Genomic DNA, 17,165 nt, shown 5'->3' with positions numbered 1-17,165 from the left:
ATTTTTTTAAATATGCCACATCAGTTCTCCAATTATCAAATCTAGAAAAAATTTTATTAAAAATTTTTGAAATACTTTAAATAATTAAAACGAAGATGCTTTGTTGGGTTGGACTAAGTGGGAGAATGTTATGATTTCTTTGATTATACCCATTCGGATGTAGCCCACACTAATAAACATCGAGATTTTTTTTACATATTTTAATTGATCTGGACTCTAATTAAATATAATTTCTAATAAAATAATAAAAATATATTAGATGGTTTGATAAAATTGAGCTCAATACAATCATTGTGGATAAAATCTATCTTTCAGTCTTTGTGACTGATTCAGATACTGCCTCTGATGGGTGAGATATGTTATAAAAATATTTCTACAGACTTGATCCCCTATCCATCCAAGAGTTTGTGAGATTCTCCTCATTAGGAATACTCGCATTAGGGTCAGAAAAATTAAGGCGCTACTCGTTGACAATGAGGAGCATCCAGGATTGATTTTCTTATGGTTGCAGGTTGTAAATCATTGTAGATTTTGATCATTCATGCATCTGAGACTTGAATAACAATGACTGGAGGTATAATTATTTTCGTATTAAAGTTTAAGATTTTCTACACCAAATCGATTTTTGGCAACAATAATGCCCATCCCTAATAGGTCTTATTCTTCTTTCTAAGAAGCTACTGCGAAAGGAGGGGCTCAGGAAAGAAATGAAAGAATAGAATTTTACTAAAAAGGACCTTTGGTAGTAATAAAATCAATGCCTAGTCATTGATCTTGCGGGATTGAATGCACTTTTGGTTGAGAATTTTCATGGCAATAGCATTCTCATTCTCCACATGGCACTGTATTTCATATTCTCAAAGTTCCTCTCCCTAAGCACCCTCTCGATCTTATACTTTCTCTGTCATAGAGAACTTCCATTTAAGGAAAAAAAAAAGAGAAAAAAATACACAATATATGCATGGGGCAAAGGAGTTTGCTTAAATAGAGAAAATTGAAAAACTATTGCTAGATAAGATTGAAAAGTCGTTCAACATAAATCTTAAGTAAAGTAGGACTAGGTAGTGGTTGCATAGAACTTTTGTAACAATTGCAATATTAATAGTAGTAGTTATTGTTTGATTCAATTGTCATTATCCTGTGGTACGAATGCTCATGGAAAGTCTACAGTTTAGATGTAAAATTAATTCGAAAGAGTTGTGCTTGTGCCTATCCAAAGTATTTAATAGGCTCAATGCAGTGGATGCCTATTAAATAGGTTCCATTTAATAGGTAGGTACCATTTCAAATTTTCTATAATTTTTAGGTTTTCTTTTAATAAAGATGATAGAGCGACCTCCTTCCAGTCCACGTGGTAGGGGTGATGTGACGTCCACGCGATGGGAAGATTAGATTTCGGATGATAGGTAGTTGTATCCTCTATTATTCAATTTTTTAAAATTACGTTTCTCCCTGACATCCACGAGATGGGGACGGGATCACATTGAAGGCGTCCGATGAGTGAGGCATGCTACAATCACATTGAGCTAGTCCATCAGTTTGGCCCTGGTCCGCGGACCTTCTCAACGGGCCTAAAGCCGGTTTGCCTGCATCGCATCATTAATTATGAGAAATTCTTTGTACACCGCCTGCGGTGTAGAAAATCTGACGTGGAATGCACAACTTCATTCAATTGAACCGCATAACGACCGCTTTCTAAAATATATTTAATATTTATAATTTTATTTTTTATTTAAAATTTTAAAAAATAAAAATATTTTTTTTTGAAAAAATTATGACATCATCCTGTATTGAAATTATGACTTTCAGCACAGGATGTCATAATTTTTTCACAGGATATCATAAAGAGATAATGATATTTTTATCATTAAAAAATTTATAAAATTTTTATGTGATAAAAATATTCTTATCAAAATTATGACATTTCATTAAAAAATTATGACATTCTATGCAAAAAGTCATAATTTCAATGTAGGATGACATAATATTGACATAGAATATCATAATATCCACACAGAATGTCATAATTTTTTTAAAAAAAAAGGATATTTTTATCATTCAAAATTTTAAATAAAAAAAAAGACTATGCTCATTAAATGCACTATGAAATATACGTTGGAAAGTGGTGACTACGTGCTCTAACGTGATTGGACGGTGCACTCCACGTTATTTTTATTGCACCACATGCAGTGCACAAAGAATTTCTTCATTACTTACTAGTATGTAACCCATGCTTCGTGATAGAAAAATCAAAAAAAAATTAAAATATTTTATCAATATACAAATTTTTATATAATATAATATACAATATTAGAAAAATTTTTATTAATTAATAAATATATATCTACACTGATCTTGATCTTTGATAATCTTTTCATTTATATTGAAAATATTAGTATCAAAAAATTTTATAAAATATTACTGAATTGAGAAGGTTCCTAACAAAAAAAAAAAGATTGAAAAAAATAAATAATAATATTTAAAATTAAATTACTTCAAGTATATTTTTTTTATCTTATTTCATCATTTTGAATTCATGTCATAAATAAAATCTAAACAATATTTTTTTTGAATCGAACTGGGACAAAAGTTTTGAGCATAAAATATATTAGAAGTCCCTATCATAGAATTCAAACACAGGAACAATATAAATGCATCAATGCTATAAAAAAAATATTCAACGAGAATTAAAAAAATAAAATACTTATAATAACCTTTTTATATAAATATAATATATAAAATTATTTTATTTTATTTTTTTCAATGTTAATCCAATCCTAAATTGATCCATAGTTAAACCAATAATATATCTAAACTGGATTCAAAAAAAAAAAAAAAAAAAAGTAAACTCTATATTTTAATCTAATCTTGATTATTAATTTTTTGAGCCTAATTTATAAAATAACATTAAATTGATCCGGATCAGTATGTCTTGACTAGATCCAAATTTATAAATAGATTATTTATTATTAAATATTAAAATCAATCAATAAATATAATCTATAATTATCTATTTTACTTAGGACGAGTAAAAGTTCAGATTAGAGAGTGTGATCGATATATTAATATAACATAAAAGTATTAAAATTTTTTATAATTATTTTTTGTTATTTAGAATTTGATATTTTTTATGATTATTTCAAAAATAGTAGATCAATCAGCAATTCAAACTACAAGATTAAAAAAATATGTCATGCACGTGGAGGGACGCTAGGCGTTTGGGCAAGCAGCTAATGTTCCGTGGGCCCCAGAAATCCATGTGACCCATGGAAGCTGGCACGATCATGCGGAGCAGGGGGCGCGCGCGTGTTGGCGTGAAAGCTAAGGGGCTTGCCTTTGCACACGAATGTGAAAGCATTCCAGGGACATGCGTGGCATTGAGCCAAAGCATTTGTTTCTTTTTGGTATTGGAGTGGGACGTGGCTTGCCGGGACTCACATGGCTTCTTTTTGGATGAGATTTGAATGGTGCTGGAGCATAGGTCTGCAGCCATTGGGTTCATACACGGGAGAAAGGACATGGGTGCGACGCAGTTTGAACACTGGCGAGCGGATCTTCGATGCGGTTCAAACAAACGGCATTCACGCGAATGAACAGCAGCCATGCGATTTATACTTTAAACGGGTTGAGACACGGACACACCTAAGACATGGAATAGAGAATCAATGCGACGCGGACACAAATGCATTTGGGACGTGGTTTGAAGCCCTATTTAAAAAGAGAAATAGAAGTCAAATGGGGGATCCTTCGATCCGACCACCATTCGTTTCTATGCCTCCACCACCCTTCTCCACCCAGAAACTATTTTCGCTTTCATTTTTCCATCTCTTCTCCCTCTCTACCATCCTTCTCCACGTCAAAACCCTTTTTTCTCTGACACCATCATTCCTCCTGCTGCTATCAGCCATCTTTTAGCTACTGCCCAAGAGTCTCTTCAGCCCCAGGATATCAGCGAGCAAGAGTTTCATGGCCGGTTAAGCTTCTTATCTCGAAAAATCCCTAAAGTGCTTGTAACTTGCAATAGTATTTTTGATATATCTTTTGTTCCTCTCCTTTCTAGGAAATAAAAGATCTGCTTTCAATTTATTTATATTTTTCTTATCTGAAATTATATTTAGAATAATCTATACTCTTGGGACGATCTACGGATACAGTTCATACTCTCGGGATAAATTATTTTTAAATACGATTCCATTTCAACTTGTATGTATTTCATCTTGACTAGCCTACACTCTAGAAGAATGGATCGTGATCCAATAGATACGGGCCGTGCTCTCATCAGATAGGTTATATCTTGATAGGTGGTATATAGATTCATTACATAGTAAGAGAGTATTAACTGTTTGTCAGGTAACCAGACAAAGTTCTGAGATATTTTTCTGATTTTTGACATACTTTTCTATTAGCATCAATTTACTTTGCTTTTGTTAATATTATTTTAGTAGATTAATCAATTTTAGTTCTTCTTTAATTCTAGTATTCGAACGTAACTTAACCACGATTCCTGTGGATATGAACTTGACTTGCACTATTTACATAGTAGTAAGTTAGTGATTTATTTTTGACCGCCTCGCAATAAGTGATCAAGAGACAAGAGAAGATATAAGTTTATTTTATTTTTTTATTCACTAAAAAAGGGAGGACGTGGAGATGTTTGGAAATCACTGGCCAGGTTGCAACTAATGCTGGTAGACCATGTCTAAAAAATGATACCTTCCAAAGTGTCTAATAAAAGGATGGGTTTCTCACTAAAGAAGGATTCTTATTCCTTCATGCAAATCTACTATTGAATCATCCAATGGTGGATGATCCAAAGCCAAAGAAGGAGAATCCTTCTTTTGTATGAATTCACCATCTCTACATATCTTAAAGTAATCAGTAGATGATCCAATAGTGGATTCACATGACAGTAGAGGAATCCTTCTTTTGCACGAAAGATACAACTCATATTCAACTGATCGCTTCCACATGTTCACCACCTCAACAAATTGATGGTGAGTTTAATGCCACATCACCAGTAGATACACAAGAAGTAAAAATCCGAATCAGATCTCAATATATTGATCAAGATTTGATCCTCCGCATGAGCTTCTTAGCTTCCTCTATACCAATTTCATATGCTTTGTGACCATTTGAACCCTATGGCATCATGTCTCCATGAACTTGTTCATCAAAAACATAACAATACATGATAGCAACCTTAAGATCAATTTTAGCTGAATTATCATAATAATCTATTTAAATCCTAGACTCCACATTGTTTCTGAAACAAACACAATAAAATGGCTAAAAGTCCAAGTTGATTTCTTAGGATTTCTTTGAGTATGTATTAAATATATATAGCATGTACATGTGAAGATAAAGAAAGGATTAAAGTCCAACTTGATTTCTTGGGATTTTTTTGAATTTGAATTTACACGTGAAAATAAGAAAAATATTTTAGCAACAATTTCAGTAATAATTCAAATTCAAAATTTGAATTTGAATTTGAATGGAGAAAAGGTAGGAGAAAAATAAGGAAATGATTATAACACCAATTTGAATTCAAAATTCAAAAATTTAAATTTTGAATTGAGATAATTTATGGTATGTTATTACTTTCTCGGTTTCTTAAGGCGCGTAAACATGTGAAGAGAAAATGCCAACAGATTTGCTTCGTTTTTTTTTTTTTTTTTTAATCATGGACTAGGTCAAGTTCCGTTTCTTAGGACCAAATAAAGGAATGACATAAAATTATGTCATTTGATGGTTATACCTTACATAGCTTGTACTTGTTTTCTTCGTATTTGGGACATCATAAATATATGGCACCATCATCACCACAATTTGGTACTGTATAAATCTATATACAAGTCAAACTTTCTTAAAAACATCCCATAGTCATCCAATGTTTAAATGGTTGTCACTTGCTTCTACGATTTTAGCTTGGAAATCAGACTCCAAGTCATCGTAATTAACGTCCATGAAAAAAGATGCGAGTTCTTGGTTAGGATGTAAATACCGCTTTATAGCAGCATTCCTTTTTTTTTTTTTTTTCAATCCTTTGAGTGCTTTTCATGTCAGCACAAAAAGGTTCCCTCCCATGTGCTGTTGTGTGCTTTCTCCGATCTACAGATAGATTGCACGAGCATATATTATATGTAAGATTGTATTCTTGCATCATTATCTACCATGCTGAATGCAACATCATCATCTTACTCATAAGCATAGGCCACATATTTATCAGAATCAATGTTAAAGGTGGATGAGACTAGAAATGCATGGTTAAGATGTTTATTTGCATTCTGCTACATATTCCATACACATAGCCTATATGTTGTGTTTGGCCGGACTTCTTCAATAGTAGATTTCATTGCAACATCTTGAACTATTAGGATAACTTGTGGCGCCTTGCCATTCATCCTTCTTTAAAGGTTCCAAACTGCCGTTTAAAAGTTTCTATTGCTTCATCATAAATAATACTATTACTGCATTTTTGGAACAGGAGAAACCAACCGAAGCACTAGTTGGACAAGTGCACTGGTTCAAACCAGAAGGAATAGAGAAGCAATGGCAGAGGGTTTACTAACTTAAATTTTCAAAGACTTCCCTTATTGTGATGCTGTCTGGAGAAGGGCGATAACTAAAGGACTAAACTATGGGAGATGAAAGATCAGAAGAAAGTAACAACATTTAACTAAAAGGGATAAAAATTTTAATGGAGATACTCAAATTCTAGGGAAAAAAGAATCCCCTTCTACAATTACACTTATCATTTATATACCCTATTTCTAAATGCATGATAGGTATTTTTCTTCCACGCATGTTGACACCCCTTTATCTTCTTTGGTTAATATCACTCTAATCACTTCTCTGATGGGTATTGTTTTAGTTTTAATTTCCAAGTCACCATTTCCACTCCCCACATTTTGATTTCTTGGTAAACATTCCATTTGTTTAAAACTCTACCACATCATGTTCTGTGATACCCCAAACCAGAATCCAATAGTCGCACAGCTCTCAAAGCATAAGCTAAAAAAAGAAAAAAGAAAACAAAAGGGGAATAGCCAGTAATACGTGGGAAAGCTGGGAGGTTGAAAAAGAGTACGTGGAAGGAACTCTTGAAGAGTTCTCTTCCTTCTTCCAATCAGAGACCCAAAACTACCAAAAGATGTAATTAAAATCAAACTACAACTCTTTCATTTAAAGATCTATTTAAAGGCCTCAAGACTTTGAGGCTTTAATCACCGAAAAATCACCCAAAAAATCATTGTTATTTGCTGCCCTTTCTCTGCTGTTGTTTTTGGATTATTGTTGATTATACTCACTGTGGCTGTGAAAAATCATATCAATCTTCGTCAAAGATAAGGTAAGACTCTCAAATCATCTCCCTCTCAATATCCTTTGGTTCCTAAAACTTGAATTTTTGCCAATTTGCTGATACAAATATTCTGAAAAAAATTGATTTCTGAACCCCTATTTTTCCTCATTTTGTTCATACTTTTCCGCTGCCAGAAATCGGATCAAATCCATCCAAAAACTAGATAAATATATTCCATTATCTTTCTTCAATCTTTATGGATTTTAATCTTGAATTTTGCCAAGTTAATTTGCTGAAAATCCCTTGAAAATTTTTGTTCCCCTATTTTTGCGTTCCATCTCTGATTTCTGTTGCGGTTTGGCCGCCGTCGGTCGTCAAACCTGGCAGTTTGGCATCGTCGGGGACTGCCCCACTGGCCTGAGTGGTGGTCGGCTGGGGGGCGGCCTCTTAGTTCAGGAACAAGGGGGAGGAAGACCTCCCCTGTTCCGTGAAGGAAGAAAAGGAAGGGAAGAGGACGTGCGGGTCCTCTCTTCCTGTGAAAAAAAAAAAAGAAAAAAAAAGAAAAGAGAGTTTCTCTCTCTTCTCTCTCTCCCTTCAATTTGAACCTTACTTTCTCTCTCTAAAATATTGAACTTTTTCTCTGTATTTTTTTCTCTAAAATTTTCTCTCTCTAGATTGATTCTCTCTCTCTTGATGAATTTTTTTCTCTCAAAGTTATTTTTCTAAGATTAGCCTAATGAAAGGTTTCCTTTTGATGATTTTGATCGAGTTTAGTGAAAGATCCGACCTTAAGTGAGATTTTGATTTGAAAATTTATTTAGATCTAATTCTGGATTAAGATTAATGTAAAAATATAATTTTGAATAATAAGTACTGAAGAATCTTCTAAAGGTTAATCAATCTATTCATTCAGTTATTTGTGATAGATAAGTAATGAATCATTTTTTCGAAATATTTTAATTTATTTTGAAAGTAAATAATTATTCTTTAAAATTATGCATGATTTATGAAATTATATTTGAATAAAAAGTGATTCTGAAATACTATGGTTTATTGATTATGCATATATTCAGTGAAAATTATGATATATTATGATACAAAAGTATTTTGATTCAAATCGGATTTATGCTCTCAGTCTAATTATATTTCAGTAAGCCCCGCCAAAGGAGATTATATGTTGGTACTCAGTGGATCCTGCCAGTGAGATTTATGCGTTGGTTTTTAGTGGACCCCACCAGTGGGGGTTGTGTACTGGTATTCAGTGGATCCTACCAGTGGGGGTTGTACACTGGTATTTAGTGGATCCCGCCAATAGGGATTAAACATTGGTTATAATCGAAGCTGTTGAGTTATGAGTATTTTGATTCGAATCAGATTTATTATTATATTATATGTAAATATTTAAAAAAAATTAAATTTTATTGAAATATATTTTTATGTTATTTATAATATTATTCTTAAATATTATATAATATCTGAAATATCTAGTTGAGATATTTATTACTTACTAGATTGTCAAGCTCATTATATCTTTTTTTATTTTTTTTTAAAATTCAGATAATTAATTACGAGCACGAGTAATAATGTTGGGATAGAGCTTTTAGAGGCGAGATTTAGCATTGTCAACTTCATTGAACTTAGATCTATTTTTTATTTTTAGTAAAATTTTATTAGATATAAAAATTTTATTTAGTTATTTAAATTAAAATTGAATAATAATTATATAAATTTTATTCCACTATGATACATTGATATCGTGATGAAATGCCTTGCATGCTTATGGAGAGAGTTCTTCATAAGTATACGACGGTTGCCATGATCTCTGACTCGCGATTTTGGATCGGAGGCATGATAATTAATATGATATCAGAGCATAAGTAGATAAACTATATGACACATAGAATCAGACAAGAGTGAAGGTGGGTAGACACTAAGAACATTGGGATAATGATTTATACTCATCATGATATAATTTGAAAACTTAAATTGACACAAGTGTACTAATGGACTGAATTATTTTCAAACTGATCCGAATAATAATTTGATTTGATAGATATTATGATGAAAGATTCGATTTTGAAATTAGAGGATGACATGATTTAACGTAAAAGTAATCTGAATTTTTGAGGACTTCAGCAGAAAAAAATTTTGAAGACGAAATTTTTTTTTAGTAGGAAAGAATGTGATACCCCAAACCAGAATCCAATAGTCACACAGATCTCACAGCATAAGCCAAAAAAAGGGGAATAGCCAGTAATACGTGGGAAAGCTGGGAGGTTGAAAAAGAGTATGTGGAAGGAACTCTTGAAGAGTTCTCTTCCTTCTTCCAATCGGAGACCCAAAACTATCAAGAGATGTAACTAAAATCAAGCTACAATTTTTTCATTTAAAGATCTATTTAAAGGCCTCAAGACTTTTAGGCTTTAATCTCCGAAAAATCACCCAAAAAATCATTGTTATTTGCTGCCCTTTCTCTACTGCTGTTTTTGGATTACCATTAATTATACTCACTATGGCTATAAAAAATCATATCAATCTTCATCAAAGATAAGGTAAGACTCTAAAATCATCTCCCTCTCAATATCTTTTGGTTCCTAAAATTTGAATTTTTGCCAATTAGCTGGTACAAATATTCTGAAAAAAAAAATTTTGAAACCCCTATTTTTTCTCATTTTGTTCATACTTTTTCACCACTAAAAATCAGATCAAATCCATCCAAAAACTAGGTAAATATGTTCTATTATCTTTCTTTAATCTTTATAGATTTTAATCTTGAATTTTGCCAAGTTAATTTGCTAAAAATCCCTTGAAAATTTTTGTTCCCCTATTTTTGCGTTCCATCTCTAATTTCCATCGCGGTTTAGCCACCGTTGGTTGCCAAACCCGACAGCTCGACATCGCTGAGGATTGCCCCACTAGCCTGAGTGGTGGTCGTCTGGGGGGTGGCCTCTTAGTTTGAGAACAAGGGGGAGAAAGACCTCCCCTATTCTGTGAAGGAAGAAAAGGAAGGGAAGAGGATGCGCGAGTCCTCTCTTCCCGTGAAAAAAAAAATAGAGAAAAAAAAAAGAAGAGAAAATTTCTCTCTCTACTCTCTATCCCTTCAGTCTGAACCTTGCTTTTTCTCTCTAGAATGTTGGACTTTCTCTCTACTTTCTCTCTCTAAAATTTTATCTCTCTAGATTGATTCTCTCTCTTGATGGATTTCTATCTCTCAAAATTATTTTTCTAAGATTAGTCTAGTGAAAGATTTCTTTTTGATGATTTTGATCGAACTTAATGAAGGATCCGATCTTAAGTAAGATTTTGATTTGGAGATTTGTTTAGATCTAATTCTGAATTAGGATTAATGTAAAGATATAATTTTGAATAATAGGTACTGAAGAATATCCTAAAGGTTACTTGATCTATTCGTTCAGTGGTTTGTGATAGATAAATAATGAATCATCTTCTCGAGATATTTTTATTTATTTTGAAAGTAAATAATTATTTTTTAAAATTATGCATGATTTATAAAATTATGTTTGAACGAAAAATAATTCTGAAATACTATGGTTTATTGATTATGTATATGTTCAATGAAAATTATGATATGTTATGATACAAAAGTATTTTGATATAGATCAGATTTATGCTCTCAACCTAACTATATTTCAGTGGGCTCCGCCAATGGAGATTTTATATTGGTACTTAGTGAATCCTGTTAGTGGAGATTGTGCGCTAGTATTTAGTGGATCCTGTCAGTGAAGGTTGTGTACTGGTATTCAGTGAACCCTGCCAATGGAGGTTGTGCGCTGATATTTAGTGGATCCTGCCAATGGGTGTCAAATATTGGTTATAGTCGAGGCTGCTAAGTTATAAGTGTTTTGATTCGAATCAGATTTATGATTATATTATATATAAATATTTAAAAAAAAAATAGATTTACATTAAAATATATTTTTATATTTATTCATAATATTGTTCTTGAATATTATATAATATTAAAAATATCTAGTTGAGGTATTTATTACTTATTGGGCTGTCTAGCTCATTATCTCTTCTTTTATTTTTTTTAGATTCAGATAATTAATTGTGAGTAATAATGTTGGGACAGAGCTTTTAGAGATGAGATTTAGCATTGTCAACTTTATTGAACTTAGATCTATTATTTTATTTTTAGTAAAACTTTATTGGATATAAGATATTTGATTTAGTTATGTAAATTAAAGTTAAATAATAATTATATAAATTTTATTCTACTGTGATGCATTGATATCATGATGAGATACCTTGCATGCTTATGAAAAAAGTTCTTTATAAGTATATGACGGTTGCCATGACTTCTAACTTGCGATCTCAGATCGAAGATGTGACAATTAATATGGTATCAGAGCATAAGTGGATAAACTATATGACACATAGAATCAGACAAGAGTGTAGGTGGGTAAACACTAGGGATATTGGGACAATGACTTATACTCATCATGATATAATTTAGAAACTTAAATTGACACAAGTGTACTAGTAGACTGAATTAGAGTGCACAACGGAAGCATAGTGGTCTGAATTATTTTCAAACTAATCAGAACAGTAATTTGATTTGATAAATATTATGATGATAGATTCGATTTTGAAATTAGAGGATAATATGATTTGACGTAAAAGTAATCTAAATTTTTTACGACTTCAGTAGAAAACATTTTGAAAATGGAATTTTTTTTTAGTGGGGAAGAATGTGATACCTCAAACTAGAATCCAATAGTCACACAGATCTCAAAGCATAAGCCAAGAAAAAAGAGGAATAGCCAGTAATACATGGGAAAGCTGGGAGGTTGAAAAAGAGTATGTGGAAGGAACTCTTGAAGAGTTCTCTTCCTTCTTCCAATCGGAGACCCAAAACTACCGAGAGATGTAATTAAAATCAAACTACAACTCTTTCATTTAAAGATCTATTTAAAGGCCTCGAGACTTCTAGGTTTTAATCATCAAAAAATCACACAAAAATTCATTGTTATTTGCTGCCCTTTCTCTACTGCTGTTTTTGGATTACCATTGATTATACTCACTGTGGCTGTGAAAAATCATATCAATCTTCGTCAAAGATAAGGTAAGACTCTCAAATCATCTCCCTCTTAATATCCTTTGGTTCCTAAAGCTTGGATTTTTGCCAATTTGTTGGTATGAATATTTTGAAAAAAATTGATTTTGGAACCCTTGTTTTTCCTCATTTTGTTCATACCTTTCTGCCATTAGAAATCAGATCAAATCCATCTAAAAACTAGGTAAATATATTTCATTATCTTTCTTCAATCTTTATGGGTTTTAATCTTGAATTTTGCCAAGTTAATTTGTTGAAAATCCCTTAAAAATTTTTGTTCCCTGTTTCTGCATTCCATCTTTGATTTTCGTCGTGGTTCGACCACTGTCGGTCACCAGACCCAATAGCTCGGCATCGTCGGGGACTGCCCCACCGACCTGAGTGCTAGTCAGCTGGGGGGGCGGCCTCTTAGTTCGAGAATAAGGAGGAGGAAGACCTCCCTTATTCTGTAAAGGAAGGGAAGAGGATGTGCGGGTCCTCTCTTCCCGTAAAAAATAAAAAATAGAGAAAAAAAAAGAATGAAAAAGAAAAAAAGAAAAAAAAAAGAAGAGAGAGTTTCTCTCTTCTCTCTTCCTTTAGTCTGAATCTTGCTTTCTTTCTCTTGAATGTTAGACTTTCTCTCTCTACTTTCTCTCTATAGAATTTTTTTTCTCTAGATTGATTCTCTCTCTTGATGAATTTATTTCTTTCAAAGTTATTTTTCTAAGATTAGCCTACTGAAAGATTTCTTTTTGATGATTTTGATTGAGCTTAGTAAAGGATCCGATCTTAAGTGAGATTTTGATTTGAAGATTTGTTTAGATCTAATTCTGAATTAGGATTAATGTAAAAATATAATTTTAAATAATAGACACTGAAGAATCTCTTAAAGATTAATCGATCTATTCGTTCAGTAATCTGTAATAGGTAAGTAATGAATCATCTTCTCCAGGTATTTCATATTTATTTTGAAAGTAAATAATTATTCTTTGAAATTATGCATGATCTATGAAATTATGTTTGAATGAAAAGTAATTATAAAATACTATGGTTTATTGATTATGCATATATTCAATAAAAATTATGATATGTTATGATACAAAAGTGTTTTAATATAGATCGAATTTATGCTCTCAGCCTAACTATGTTTCAGTGAGCTCTACTAATGAGGATTATATGTTGGTACTTAGTGGATCCTGCCAGTAGGGGTTGTGTGTTGGTATTTAGTGGACCCCGTCAGTGGAGATTATGCGCTGGTATTTAGTGGATCCTGTTAGTAGAGGTTGTGTGTTGGTATTCAATGGACTCTATCAGTAGGAGTTATATGCTAATATTCAATGGACCTTATCAGTAGAGGTTAAACGTTGGTCATAGTCGAGGCTGTTGAGTTATGAGTATTTTGATTCGAATCGGATTTATGATTATGTTATATGTGAATATTTGAAAAAAATTAGATTTGCATTGAAATATATTTTTATGTTTATTCATAATATTATTTTTGAATATTATATAATATCTAAAATATCTAGTTGACATATTTATTATTTACTGGACTATCTAGCTCATTATCTCTCTTTTTATTTTTTTCAGATTCAGATAATTAATTGCGAGCATGAGTAATAATGTTGGAACAGAGCTTTTAGAGACGAGATTTAGCATTATCAACTTCATTGAACTTAGACTTATTATTTTATTTTTAGTAAAATTTTATTGGATGTAAGATATTTAATTTAGTTATTTGAATTAAAGTTGAATAATAATTATATAAATTTTTTTCTACTATGATGCATTGATATCGTGATGAGATACTTTGCATGCTTATAGAGAGAGTTCTTCATAAATATACGACAGTTGCTATGACCTCTGACTCGCAATCTCGGATCGAGAGTGTGACATGTTTTATACTAGGGTCACTTTTGTTTGACTTGGCACTAAAACTAGCAAAGGATACAGTCAACCTCCGTCTTAGTACTTTGTCTTTAGCTAAGTTATTCAATATAGGGATGGCAATGGATAGGGTTTAGGTAGGGTATTGTACTACTCATCTTCAAATCCGAACTTAATATCCAATACCCAAATCCTACCCAATATCTGATCGGATAAAAAAAAAATATCCATCCCCATGTCCAATGGATTCGGAGATACCCACGGGTAATCTATTTCTCCATACCTAGCCCATACCCACCCCATATCCAAAAAAAAATAAACAATCAAAATAATTTTATGAATTAAAGATGATCACTATTATGGGATGAATTGGAATTGTCTATTTGAAGATAAACCATAATGAAAAAAAGAGAAAAAGTTATTATTATTATTGGTATTTTGAACAAATTTATATTCCTAAATTTATGAAGATGGAAAGGCATTATTTTTAAATAAAAGAAGACTACCTCTATTAGGACTTGTTCAAAAAGATAAAGAATTCAAAATTATAATATTTTTAAAATATAAAAATATTAATTATTTTATTCTATAATAAAAACTATTAAGTGAAAAAGAAGCTTGAGATACTAAAAGATAATGAGAATGAAGAAAAAAATACATAAATACAATTCAATAATTGATGAAACTAATATAATTATCATATTAACTATAAATTAAATATTTATATATAGAAATAGATCATATATATATATTTGGGTATGGATTCAGATATTACTCATATCCGTAGGTTCAGGTCGGATTCAGGTTCAGATTTAGGTAGAAAATAACACTATCCATATCCTACCAATATCCATGCTACAGTTTTTGGATTTTTTTTAAATTCGAATCCAAACCCGATCAAGTCTCATTTTTCAGGTTTGATTGGATTTGGATAAAGTGCATATCCGTCGGATCGGATCAAGTTTGCCATCCCTAATTTAACATTTGGTCAATACCTTATTTGTCCTACCTCATGGAGTATAGTCCCATAAAGATTAATATTTTTTAAATTTGTAGAGCTCTCTTCTTTTTTCTCCCTTGCCACTACTTAAACTCTCTATATAGACTCTGATCTCTCCTACTCGTATGCTTTCCCTTTTTGCTTATTCTCCCTCAGATTCTCCTATACTCCACTAGGGAAGATTGATTTAGATATCTGAGGGCCCTGTTGGAAAATCCTAGTAAGCGGACTTTCTCTACTTGTGGTGTTTAAGGGTACTCCAAGAGGCAAGATTAAGGATCCAACTGTCGATAGCTTCATCGAGATCTCTAGCTTCCTTTCTGACTTTTTGAGTTACCACCTTTACGTCTCTCTCACTGGCTCTACCTCAACATCTTGAGCCAAATATTGTGATTTTTCTAATTATACCCATCGAATGTGGCCCACACTAACACATATTGGGATTTATTTTATACATTTTAATTGATCTAAACTCTGATTAAAGATAAACTTTTGATAAAGTGATAAGGATATATTAGATGGTTTGATAAAGTTGAGCTCAATATAATTATTATGGATAAAGTCTATTTTTCAATCTTTGTGACTGATTCAGATACTGCCTCTGATAGATAAGGTATATTATAAAAGGGTTTCTATGGATTTGGGCCCCTATCCATCTAAGAGCTTGTGAGATCCTCCTCATCGAAAATATTCTGATTAGGATCAGAAAAATCAAGGTGTTGCTCGTTGACAATAAGGATTGGTTCTCTTGTGGTTGCAGATTGTAAATCATTGCAAGTTTTGATCGTTCATTCATCTGGGACTTAAACAATAATGGCTGGAGATATGATTATTTTCACATTAAAATTTAAAATTTTCTATATTCAGTGGTATCAGAGCAACCTCTATGCTATTTTGTTCAGTTCATTGATCTTATTATATGCCATATTTATGTTTCATTCTTGGCATATTAAAGATTATCTATTAATAGAATGAAGAACAAAAGGATCTCAGACCTCTGTTCTTCCTTCGACAGCCGTCAGGACCTTTCATAGATCTGATTTAGCCACCTTGGTCATTTGAAGTCTAGATTTATTTTTGGATTATTTTTATTTATGTATTTTAAAGAATCTTGGATTTATCCTTGGATCTGGATTGTTATTTAAATAAATAAATAAATAAGAAAAGAACAGAGCTTTTCGTAATCGTCCTCCCACTGTTAAAAATGCATCAAGATGGCCAGACTTCTAACTTGCATTTGGCAGCCACCCATGGTCACCGGCAACAACCCGAAATAAAGAACATAAAAAAAAAGAAAAAAAAAAGGGGGAAACCATTGGATCTTGTTCACCGATGGTTGAAACTTTGATCACCAGCAAAAACCATCTAAGATCCTTAAGAAGATGGTGACAGACAGTTGATTTAGGCTTTTCCAACGATCGTCAATTGGATTCTTGGAAAAAGGATGCTACCAAAGTTTTTTTAGTTTTAAAACCACCACCAATCTCCCATCCATTGGCCAATCGCAGGTATACTCATCGAAAAACTGATGGAGGGCATTGTGGAGAGGGCGGCGGTCCACCGTTTGAGGTTTTCTAATGTCCATCGGTTGGGATTTGGAGGACAAAATCACCGATTTTGGGCTCCTCCTTCACCATCGATCACCCCTCAAAGGGACCAACATTGGCTCATCAGTGATCGGGATGGCGGTCTTAGGCTGATCGTCGGTGATTGAGGATGGCTGGTGACTCCTCTCGGGTGTTTACAAATAGCCAGCCATGGGTTCCTATTTTTGATCAAGAAAGAGAGGAGAAAGGAGGAAGAAAGGTGGTCTTTGGTGTTGGATATCGGGTTTTGGGTTTGGCCCGTAAACCCAGATCCATGAAGCATTAATCAATTAAGCTTTTTGATAATTGATTGACCAGACCACATCTAGCTGGTTC

The 17,165-nt window shown here is 32.4% G+C and overlaps 1 protein-coding gene and 1 pseudogene across 1 annotated transcript in view; one reads left to right on the top strand and one right to left on the bottom strand.

Moving 5' to 3' along the window:
- Positions 1–17,165, bottom strand: part of LOC140859152 (aspartate--tRNA ligase 1, cytoplasmic-like) — a 201,548-nt pseudogene that overhangs the window by 86,215 nt on the left and 98,168 nt on the right.
- LOC105049265 (cycloartenol Synthase) overlaps positions 3,769–17,165 on the top strand; it is a 44,994-nt gene continuing 31,597 nt past the window's right edge. Inside the window, exon 1 of the transcript XR_012142615.1 lies at positions 3,769–3,973. The gene's annotated coding sequence lies outside the window, so the exon portion shown is untranslated. The remainder of the gene's footprint in view (positions 3,974–17,165) is intronic.

This window comes from Elaeis guineensis, chromosome 7, assembly GCF_000442705.2.
Source record: "Elaeis guineensis isolate ETL-2024a chromosome 7, EG11, whole genome shotgun sequence".
In the NCBI taxonomy this organism is placed as follows: Eukaryota; Viridiplantae; Streptophyta; class Magnoliopsida; order Arecales; family Arecaceae; genus Elaeis; species Elaeis guineensis.
Note: the sequence above shows the minus strand (reverse complement) of the source record. Positions and strands in the feature narration are given on the sequence as shown.